The sequence below is a fragment of the Haemaphysalis longicornis genome, unplaced genomic scaffold, assembly GCF_048455015.1.
Source record: "Haemaphysalis longicornis isolate Haplotype H1 unplaced genomic scaffold, Haemaphysalis longicornis Haplotype H1 scaffold_2, whole genome shotgun sequence".
Classification (NCBI taxonomy): Eukaryota; Metazoa; Arthropoda; class Arachnida; order Ixodida; family Ixodidae; genus Haemaphysalis; species Haemaphysalis longicornis.
Genome location: NW_027526295.1, coordinates 79,012,697 through 79,024,818, shown reverse-complemented (window position 1 = coordinate 79,024,818; position 12,122 = coordinate 79,012,697).

Here is a 12,122-nt window from a genome sequence, read left to right as displayed (position 1 = left end):
CGGTCGCTCAAAGTCAATTAACTCGGCGCAATTAGTGAGATCTGCGGAGCTCATGTGGAGCACGTCTGCTCTCCACGGCGACCGCAGCGCCACCCCCTCCTTCCCCTCAGAAAGTGATCACGACGTCGGTGAACACAAGACAGCGCGTGCTACTCGGGTGCTATCAGGCAGCGGTCAATGGGGCCGAGCACGTCTCGCGTGGCACCGAGTGGGGAGACGTCCTCGTTAACTCTTCGCCAATGTATTTTTCGCCGGTATGCTCCTCGCTATATCTGCGGTGTCCATTTTGTTCGCTAAAATACAGCGAGGAAATACAGCGACGGCTATGTACGCTGTTGATTCTCGATTGCGGGGGAAATCGCGTGCACGGTCACTTGGAAGAAGGGAAGAAAGATGTGCGCGGTTGTGTGCGCGCGCTCGTGCTTAATCGTGAAAAATAAAAGTTCAAGGCGTTCCGAACGGTAGCGCGGCGTCGGGTCTTCTCGAGTTTACATTTCGGGTGCCGTGAAACCCGGCAGAAGACCGGCATCGTGTCCTGACCGATGGACAAGCTCCGCCGTCAGCGAGGCGCTCTCCGTGGAGCCGTCACGAGGCTGCTGAAGGCAGCCACCGAGATTTACGAAAGCCCCTCGCCGTCTTTGCATGACCTCAAGAGGCCATAGACCAGTTGGCAAGTAAAGAGCGCTCACTGAAATAACTGGATGACAAGATCGGGGAAGCACTCGAAGGCGATGAGTTCGACCAGGATATTGCCGACGTGATAGAATATCAAGAAAACATATGTCGTGCGATCAGTCGGCTGCGCTCGGCCTTGAATGAGCTGCGGTTGCCCATGAGAGCTTCCGGCGGAGGAACTGCAGGGGAACCACCACCAGTTCAACCGCAGAGCGTGGAGGTCGAAGGCGTCCGCCCTGCAGCCCATCCTAACCCGCCGCCGTACGTCGGCTTTCGCCCATTCACAACGCGGGTTGTCCTGCCGACGCTGCAAGTTCCCCACATTTTTGGCCAGCCACGCGAATGGCAGGGATTTTGGGACCATTTTGAGGCCACCATTCATAACCACCCTGACCTACCCGACATAGAGAAATTTAAGTACTTAAGATCTTACCTCGCCGGAGACGCAAAACGCGCAGTTGAAAAGATTCGCCTAAACGACGCAAATTACCGGCAGGCGGTGAAGATCCTCACCGACCGGGTTGGACGCACAGAACTACTCGTGGACGACCACGTAGACAGCCTACTCGCCATCACACCGATTCAATCGTCGACGCAAGTGGCACGCCTCCGAGACCTGTACGAGCAGGTACAATTCAGGACTGGCTGTCTCGAGAGCGATGGCGTTCCAGCTTCCGAGTACGCGGTGATCCTGAACCGAGTCCTCATGCGCTCGTTAACTGAAGACCTGGCGAATATCTACCGTCAGCGTAGGAAGGAGACCGCCAACGGCAATGTTCAGCCAACGTCTCGAAAAGAGCAAGTCAAGGCCATCATGGCGTTCTTGAAAATTCAGGTGGAGAGCAGGGAGGAAAGCAGAGCTTTTCGATCGAACTCTGACTCGAGGATGCCTTCAATCCCGCAGCAGCCGGACACCTCCTCTCCTCACTTGACGTCCGCCTTGGCCTTGTCAGCAGGCTCTGCATCGGCTTCAACAAATTTGTCGCCCGGAGGAAAACTGGCGTGCTACCTGTGCGGTAGTCAGGGCCACAAGGCACGGGACTGCCGGGCCGTCTTAACAGTTGCGGAAAAGCGACGGCGCCTTTCAAGAAACCACTGCTGTTTTAGATGCGCGAGGCAAGGGCACGTGGCGCGCAATTGCCGTACTAGCACGACACTCAAGTGTGATACTTGTTTGGGACCTCACATAACCGTCCTTTGTGACATTTGGGAGCGATCGGGGACCACTTGCACGACTGCTGCTCGCCGTGACGGAGAGTCCGATCGTGAGCAACTTCCACAACGAGATCGTAACGTGACGACAGCTCCTGCCAGCAGCACGTGCTCCTCGTCGGTGCTGCTCCAAACTGCCACATTCTGGGCATCTGGTGACTGTGGTCGGCCAGTGTTGGTCCGGCTACTCCTCGATACTGGGAGCCAACGAACCTTCGTGAGCAGTGACCTGTGTCGTCAGCTGGCCCTGCCTGGTTCTGGAGTGGAGGACTTGGCCGTGTTTACTTTTGGCAGCTCGAACCGTCCGCGGTCGCACTAGTGCCGGAAGGTGGCGATCACCTTACGAAGCCGCTATAAATCGAGTCCAGTTACCCTCGACGCTCTCGAAGTGCCAGAGGACTGCACGGTAGAGGGTCCTCCCTTGAAAACTGAACTTGTAAATCTTCTTCGCGACCGCAATTTGCTCGTTGCCGATGAACCCGAAGAAGGGAAAGCACAGACGCCGACAATAAGTGTGTTAGTGGGTTCGGACAATTACTGGAGGCTCGTGAGCGGGCGCATCGAGCGCTTTAATGACAACCTTTGGGCCGTTGATACAGTGTTCGGCTGGGTTCTTCAGGGACCGTACTTAAGCAGCGATAGCACCCTGGTAAGAAGAAGCAGCACTAGGGCTTGTTTTTGGCCTGCGTTGAAGGACCGGGCGAACATTTCCGGAGACCGGGACCGGGCGAGCCCTCCGAAATGTGGAGATTGGACGCCATAGGGATAACTGACCCACCTGATAAGACTAACGACGAACACCACGATGCGTTAGTGAAGTTTCCGTGTGGACTGCACAAAGAAGAAGTTAGGCCTGTAGTGCCGCTCACGATCGAACCGCCAGGCCTTGTGTCCAGCACTAACCGGGTTGTAGCGGAGAGCAGTCTTCGACGGCAGCTACAACGCGGTGAAAATCACCCGAATATTCTGGAAGAGTACGACGCTGCCATCGGCGAGCATTTCAAGGAAGGTCATGTGGAGCAAGTGCTGCAAGTTCCTTTCCGCGGGGACACAGTTTACTTCCTCCCTGAACACACAGTCGTCAAACTGGAGACAGAGTGCACCATGCCAACGCCCGCTGCACCCGATGTGCGTCGACGTGCTAAGTACAGAGAGGGAACTGTACGTACACTATGGAGCAGGTGGAACAAAGAATATCTGCTGCTGCTTCGATCAGCGCATCAAGGCACGTCAACGCTCCCTCCGAAACTTCACGTAGAGGACATCGTCGTGGTTCAAGATGACAACGTGGGCCCACTGAGCTGCAAGAGTGGCCGCGTGGCCCAGTTATTTCCACGAAGAGAGGGCGTCCAGCACTACCACAAGATTCTCGTTCCTAATGGATAGCGAATCCGACGCGCCATTCAGCGGCTCTTCCTTTTGGAGTCAACCGCGGCCGCGGGAGGATGTTGATTCTCGATTGCGGGAGAAAGCGCGTGCACGGGCACTTGGAAGAAGGGAAGAAAGAAGTGCGCGGTTGTGTGCGCGCGCTCGTGCTTAATCGAAAAAAATAAAAGTTCAAGGCGTTCCGAACGGTAGCGCGGCGTCGGGTCTTCTCGAGTTTACATACGCTGCAAAGCAAAAAATCGGGTGCTTAAAGCAACACTGATGATAATTTGTAAAACTCCTGTTGTAGGCAGTGCATCCTGTTTGCATGGTATTGTGTATATACTGGCTCAAATAAACACACTCATCCTGTCTTAGTTTCTGGATAAAGCCGCATTTAATTTATAGGGAGGTGAAAAGAAATGCTATGCGTCATACGCGGTTACAACAACAACTAAAATCAGTTGCGACTATTACAGATGTGAAGTGATTGGACTGTCCAAGATGGAAATTGAAACCAGTTTCAGTGTCCGGTTTGTGAATCAATATTCCTGGCTTTATAAATAGGCCAGCCATCATCGCGTAGAATCGTAACGTTCACTATCCCAGGCGAACTCAGTAGCCAAAACCCCTCGGTGACATCAGAGGCGATGAAGTAAAAGGTGCTTCGCCCCCTCCTATTGATCTTGGGCGGCGCGTCGCTGTATTGCAAGAAACGTGTTCGGCTGATTCTGCACAATGCGTGAAGCTGTCTGCGTTTATATCTACACGCCAAAGAGAAGTCGCTAGCGCGTTATAGTCAGTCTGCATGCTGCCTGCCGACTCCCTCGTGGGATATTTGTTGCGCGAAATGGTAAATGAAGTGTAGAAAACATCAGCAAAATAAAACAAATACTTCCAAAACAAAAATGTCGGGTAGGAGCATCCTAGGGCTCACTGTAACGCACTACATCCAGTGGCATTGACACTATGACCGTAAATCTACGGACATTGATCAGGAAACTACGGTCTGTACAATATACGCAGTTTATTTCTTTTTGTTTCAGCAATCTCAGCAGCTTAGATGAGTATATTTTGAATCTCTTGTGCAGTGCGCGTGCAGAAAGTTTGAATATTGTAAAACAAGCGGCCCTTCCACCTTCGGCGTAAAAGCGATCGCAATACGTGGTTAGGCTACTGACCGTTATGTTAATTCAAGATGGGCGTAACGTACCTACGGCACCTTATTTTACACAGTAAAATAAAATGAACGGTTGATTATTTTTGCTAAAGACCTCTGATGCCTTCTTCTCCCAATTTTTCGGTTTTAGGATTTCCGCTAGCGTAACAGTCAATCAGGCATATTCAGCTTAAAGCTACGGCAAATTTTGAAGTAAGCGAAGCCGAGAGAGGCATACCTTGCCTGCTGGACTGCAGCTAGTCAAATTTTATGAACTTTATTGGGCTTAACACAGCTGAGAGCTAACTAACTAAAGCTCCATTCCTACACACAAAAGTCGTCCCGACTTGGTGTAAACTAAGCAGACGAATTGCGAAGAGCCACCGGCGGCCGACCGACTAGTCGACTGTCAGAGCACCAATTGTGGATAGAAGGAAGGACATCTTCACATCAACTGACCATCGGTGGGTGGTCGGTTAGCAGTGCAGTAGTGGAGCCAAGCCAAGACTTCTCGAATAAGCATCGTACGACATCTTGTAGATCATTGGCCACGAGGACGGAGAGAGGAGGAGAGCAACGCTGCAGTACGGTCTACAGCCCCACAGTGAGGCCGGTCGTCTGTAAGCATAAAGCAGATGTGTGAAGACTTCCTGTTGGTTTGCCGCAGACCCCTTCGGGAACACAAGGTCCTCCATGCCGGCACTCGGAAGGACTTGACGCTGGAGGCCTTGATTCTGCAGGCCTTCCCAGCGCAGGCATGTAGGACCTTCTGCTCCCGAAGGGGTCTGCGGCAACCCAATGGGAAGTCTTCCCACATCTACTTTATTACCTGCAGACAACATGTCTCACACAGCGGCTGTAGCCCGTACTGAATTGTTACTGAATGATGTGCCCAGACTGGAGCCATGTCCCTTACTGTTCCTCCTTTCTTGATATCTTTCTCTGTCTATTTGTACTGCACAGTTTCACTCCCCTTCTACTTCACTTCCTCCGCGCTGGGTTGCATCTGGGTGAGCTGCCTGCCGAGCTCAAAAATACAGCAAGTGCACGTCCCGTCCTTTTCATTCTCCACAAACAACAACTACCACTTTAAAATTCATTTAAGTGCGAATACACTTGTTAAGCGAGCCTGAAGCGTCCGCCACCGTCCGCATTCCGCCGCCGTCCGCATAGCAACAGCTGCGGGTGCGCGCGCTCATCTTCCTTGGCAACGGGGGGAGATGGGCGCGAGCTGCCTGGCCGCTTACATGGCACATAGCCACGTCGGGGATTGGCCAGGAATCTCCTCGTCTTCCTTGGCAACGGCGGGAGATAGGCGCGCGCTGCCTGGCCGCTGACATGGCACATACCCACGTGGGGGATTGGCCCGGAATCGCAATCAAGTACAACGACAACACAAATAGGTGTCTGTGCATGGCACATACCCACGTGGGGGATTGGCCAGGAATCGGGCGTGAGAAGGGCTAATGCACCCGCTTAAAGGAGTACTGACACGAAATTTCAAAGCAGAGATCCGCTCTAGCAATCAAGTACAACGACAACACAAATAGGTGTCTGTGAATAAATGCATCTTTCTTTCTTTGTAGTTGTGTGTGTGTGTGTGATCTCTCTTTCGCGAACATTACCGAACCGTGCACATTCAACTCGTGCATTCGCACTTTCACATTCTTCCCCTCGGGGAAACGCGGGGAATTTTTTTCCCACTGATTAACGTGCTGTGAACGCACTGGGGGTCGAAACACGACTAACTGACTAAAGACTTCAGCTTGCTCAAGTAATTGCGCAATTTTTACAAATCTCTTCTACGGCACTTAACGATCTGAGCTCTGATAGGCGGACTAAGTGCACGGTCGGGGTTGGCACGTGGGACCGATAGCTGAGGGGTAGGAGTAGCTTCCGTCTGCAGGTTGCGGGTAAGGAGGTTTTGGCCAACGACATGAACAGAAAGACGCCGATATACATTCCCTCGATCGCTGGATGTCTGGCGGACTTAAAATTGCCGATCCGAGAACAGGCATTGGGGTTGTCATATTCAGGACTCTAAACCCCGAAACTATATTAATACTCGGTTCTTTCATTTGTTGTTGCGAAACAAGGAAGACACGTGTTTAAAACAGAGATTTATTCTGAAACTATATTCGTTCTTTGATGCTCACAACTAATCGAGTGGATGTTACTTGCGACAGGGTCCTAGATATTATAATAATACAGGTTCACAATGCCGGCACCATTGAAGATGAAAACGATTGCTCCATCCACCAAGTAACATACACTGGGACCGAAAAAATCCCGGCTTCACGCTATAGGCTCACTTACGTAAGTAAAACGTGCGCCGCAAACTGCTTTATTGCATTTTTGTTTTTTTACAGCATCAGTATTTCATGTTTGTTCTGCTGCCTGCTACACTATATACTCTGCTTTCAAAAATTATAGCTTGCTAGCCGCATTGATAAAAGCAAGTAAACTGTAAAACACGCAGACGAAGCCTTATGAGAACGACGTGATGATGCTGCGCTCCCGCCACTGCAGTGTGCGCGTTTTTTCTTATTCGCTGCTGAATTCGAGTTCTTTCATTTAGCAGCCCATTCAAAGTTTGAATATATATATATGTATTTATATATATACATATATAAATATATATATGTATAAATAATATATATATATATATATATATAATATATATATATATATATATATATATATATACCGAATCAGAATAGGAAATGAGGGGCTCGTTGAAATAAGACAGAAATAAGGGTTGGCAGTCAAGAAAACCTCGAAAAACAAAGGGGAGGATGTGGTAGGTAATTGAAACAGATAAAGAATATGGAAAGAAAGAAAGTAGAGAAAAAATGCCGGCCTGGTGGGATCCGAACCCACGACCTCCAGAATACCGTTCTGGTGCGATAACCACTACGCTACCAGTGTTGCTATTTTCCCCCTCTACTTTCTTTGGTATTTATGTCAATGTAATTTTTTCGTGTGCTTGGGGGTGGTATCCAGTGGCACTCCTACTTGTCGAGGTGAAGGGGACCTTCTTTTTCACCCCCAGGCCCTGACTCGAGTGTCTACGACGTTTGAGAGTGGTCAACAAGCGTCGAACCCTCTTAAGCTCCGTATGGCACCAAGACTGCCAGAACAGAGGCCCTGTATGCATGTAGCGAATCAGAATAGGAAATAAGGGGCTCGTTGAAATAAGACAGAAATAAGGGTTGGCAGTCAAGAAAACCTCGGAAAATAAAGGGGAGGATGTGGTAGGTAATTCAAAGAGATAAAGAATTTAGAAAGAAAGAAAAAAAGTACAGAAAAAATGCCCGCCGGGTGGGATCCGCACCTACGACCTCCAGAATACCGTTATTCTGGAGGTCGTGGATTCGGATTCTCTCTCTCTATATATATATATATATATATATATACATATATATATGCGTGTGATTGTGTGTGTGTGATAGTAGAGACAGAGACACACGAGAAAGACGTACAAAAATTAAAAATAACTTTAGTGATCTTTAAGGATGAGGACTTCCTTTCTTTAAAAGAAGTTCTTTTCCTCTGAAAAGTACTCTAAAGAGAAGGAAGTACTCTTCCTGAAACGTCAGTAAAACTTATTTTTATTTTTTCTACGTCTTCTTCGTGGGTTTCTGTCTCTACTAACCTTATTTTTTCGCGCTCTGTGTGAGTTTTTATCTTTCCAAACTATATATATTGTAGTGCAGAATATTAGCTATGCTCCCCAAAAGCATCAGAGTCGTCATTACCCAGAATGGGGCATGTTGACCAGTGCGAGCAGGGTCATCATCAGCAAAAAGACTGTGGGTCATCCTGATCGCCATCGCCTAGAGCGATGGGGTTCACTCGGACTGCTTCAATCGGCTCGTGTCTGCTTCAATGATCCGCGATTCCTAACCTCTCGCCTTCAGAAAGATCTTCGTCAATAAATCACCTTTAAAGGGGTGGAGGAGCCGGGATCACGCCTTAATCCTGGAACTCCAGAGCCGGAAGTTGCCCTCGGCCATGAACAACCAACCGAACCAGAGTGCTACGCCCTCATCACCGACGGTGATGTGCTACGGTGCTGTGCAGCGGGAACCTCCAGTCTTCAACGGAACCGACAATAACGACGCCGAGGATTGGCTGTCCGTGTATGAACGCCTAAGTACATATAACCGATGAGATGACGCCATGAAACTGAATGACGTCGGCTTTTCTCTGAAGGGCGCCGCCGAGTTATAGTATGGGAACAACCAGCGCGACTGCCTGACGTGGTCTTAGTTCAAGGTAAAGTTCATTGCGGTCTTTGGCCCACCAGCGGTGCGCAAGCTTCCAACGGAGCAGCGTCTGCTTGTTCGAGCACAGCAGGCTGGCGAGAGCTTTGTTAGCTATATTGAAGACGTCGTAGACCTAAGTAAGCGCGTGGACTCATCTATGGCGGAAGATGATAACGTCAAGCACATTTTAAAAGGCATAGATGACGACGCCTTTCAAATGCTTTTGTCCAAGGACTTGGGCACGGTTGCCCATGTCGTCAAGCTCTGCTTTAGCTTTGATGAGCTGCGGAAGCAACGGGCCCTCACTCGAGGATCTCTTGCACGGAATAGCTCTGGTTGAGTTTCGCGGCAATTTCGGCCGATTCTTCATTGTTACCCAAATTAAAGACTTCGTGCGTGAGGAAGTGGCTCGACAGTTGTTTCTCCTACCCTTCACGACGATGTCCGTGTCCACGCTAGAGCCTGCACTCAGAGATGCCATCGGGGTCAAATTGCCGAAGCACTTCCGCCGCCGTCTCCGCAGTACGTGCCAGTGGTTGCGCCAGTCACTTATTTCGAAGTCGCCACCAGACTATTGCAACAGCCTGCCGTGACGTTCCAGCCGACATTCCCAGTTAGACCTCGGGTTCCGCCTTCGGTGCTTTCCCAACCTCAGTTCGTTCCGCAACCCTAGAGTGCATGGCGTACACCGGACAATCGCCCTATCTGCTTTGCGTGCAGGATGTCTGGGCACGCTGCACGCTATTGTAGTCGTTATCCGCCATCAACCTGGAACTCTGCGCCTGCAGACTTTCCTCATTCGCCTCAAGCCCATATGACGCCACGTTCGTCGTTCCCGACCTCCTCTTCGAACCGCGCCACCTTTACTGACCACCATTCGCTGTCACCACGCCGTCGCTCGCTCTCCCCGATGTGACCCCCTCCTGGTCAAGGAAATACGGAAAACTAGACGCCGCAGTTCCTTAGGCACGAACTGCGTCGATGTCGAAAAGTCCAAGGCCTCAACCCCGTCCGTCCCCTACCAATGTCATCGATGTTATTGTTGAAGGCGTTCGCACATTAGCTCTGGTCGACACAGGAGCCGCCGTTTCCGTTATTCACGCTGATCTCTGCTGTTCCCTTCGCAAAGTAGAGACGCCCCCAGATGAACTATCGCTCCGAACCGCAAGTGCACAACATATCGAGCCAATGGCAGCGTGCAGGGCTCGGGTTGTTATTCAGGACGTCGTGCACCATATTGAGTTTATAGTGCTTCCGGCTTGTTCCCACGAAGTATATTAGGATGGGACGTTCTCGCAATAAGGCAGTGATTGACTGCGCACGCGCACAAGTGGAACTTTCTACCTTTTTTACGCATTCTTTGACGACGACGATTTCATCCACGCTGCTAAACTTGTCGTGGCAAAAGACAATCCCATTCCGCCCTGTTCTTCTGTATGTGGGTCTGTTTGCTGTGTGTCTGTGACCGACGCCAAGGCGCTGTTTACGCCATCTGACACGTTTCACCGCCGCTACTTTTTTCCACTGCCATTTGCTGTTTTGGATTTCCACTCCGGGAGAAGCGCCATGTTCATCACGAACATTGCGACCGTACCGTGCGCCCTCCTAGAAGGCGAAACTCTTGGAAGTCTAGAACTTATGGACCCTGGCCTTGTTTTCAACGTTACAGATGGCCTGTCACACATTGACATCGACGGACTGGATCCGTGTTCGTCAGATCCCAACTCAGCGACTGGCCTTTTTCGCGCCTCCGTGGACGATTCTCTCGACAGCACCCAACAAGCTCAACTTATGGCTCTACTTCAGCGATTCCGTTCGTCTTTTGATTTGTCACACAATGCGCTTGGGTGCACGACCGCTGTGGAGCACGCCATCGACACTGCAAGCCATGCTCCCCTTCGGTAACGGCCGTATCACGTCTCCCCAGCCGAGCGTCGCACCATCGAGCAGCACGTCAACGACATGCTCCAGCGTGGCGTTGTTCGACCCTCAAGCAGTCCCTGGGCATCCCCGGTCGTTCTCGTTCGAAAAAAAGATGGCTCTATTCGATTTTGTGTAGACTATCGCCGCCTCAACAAAATAACGCGCAGGGACGTCTATCCTCTCCCTCGCATAGATGATAATCTGGACAGCTTGCAGGGTGCAGAATTTTTCTCGGTGCTTGATTTAAGGTCCGGGTATTGGCAGGTTCCTATGGCGGACGATGATCGCCCGTAAACGGCATTTGTCACACCTCATAGATTTTACGAATTTAATTTTACGCCGTTAGGGCAATGCAACGCCCCTGCAACTTTTGAAGTATGATGAACAATGTTTTCCGGGCCTCAAGTGGAAGATCTGTCTTTGCTATGTAGACGACATTGTCATCTTTTCCGCCGATTTTGAGACGCACCTTTACCATTTGGAGAAATTCCTAACATGCCTTTCTAGAGCTGGGCTCCAACTTAACCTCAAAAAGTGTCGGTTCGCCACCACGAAACTTACCGTCTTGGGTCATGTCGTCTGCAGGAAGGCGTGCTCAAAGACCCAGCCAAGCTTCGCGCTGTCGCCGAATTCCCGAAGCCAACCAACATAAAATTTTTTCGGAGCTTCATATGGCGTTTCTCGTACTTCCGGCGTTTCATTCGAAACTTTGCTTCCATCATTGAGCCATTGACGAAGCTCCTCGTGCTCGAAGTGCCCGTGACTTGCCTGCCTGGTCTCCGGCCTGGGACCACGCGTTCCAGACTTTGTGCCGTCTCCTGACCTCGCTACCTATAAATTGACATTTCGAGCGTACAGAGCCTACGGAACTTCATACTGACGCCAGCGGAGTTGGCCTTGGGGCTGTGCTTTGCCAACGTAAACCAGGTTTCGACGGATATGTCATCGCCTATGCCAGCCGCACCCTAACGAAGCCAGAATCCAATTATACAGTTACCGAGAAGGAGTGCTTGGCCATCATCTGGGCGCTTGCTAAATTTCGACCATATCTATACGGCCGCTCATTTGATGTGGTCACCGACCACCACGTCCTCTGTTGGCTGTCTTCTTTGAAACATCCGGCAGCTCGTCTGGGGCGATGGGCACTTCGCCTCCAGGAATATGAGATACGAGTGAAATACAGGTCTGGTCAGAAGCATTCGGACACCGACGCTCTCTCCCGTTAACCCGTACCTGCCTATCTATCAAACTCTCCAGGTTATCTGTCTTCCCTGGCTGTGACTGATACGGCAGCTGGGCAACGGAAGGACCCATGGATTGTTGCCCCCTCACCTCGCTCACTAATCCTTCCCAAGCCGTAACGCCACGCGCTCTCCGTAGGCAAACATCAAACTTTTCACTACGCGATCAGCTGCTTTATAGACGCAACTACTACTTCGATGGCCGTAAATGGTTGCTCTTGATTTCTCGACATTTGCCGTCCGATGTTTCTGCTGTGTTCTACGCTGACCCCACCTGTG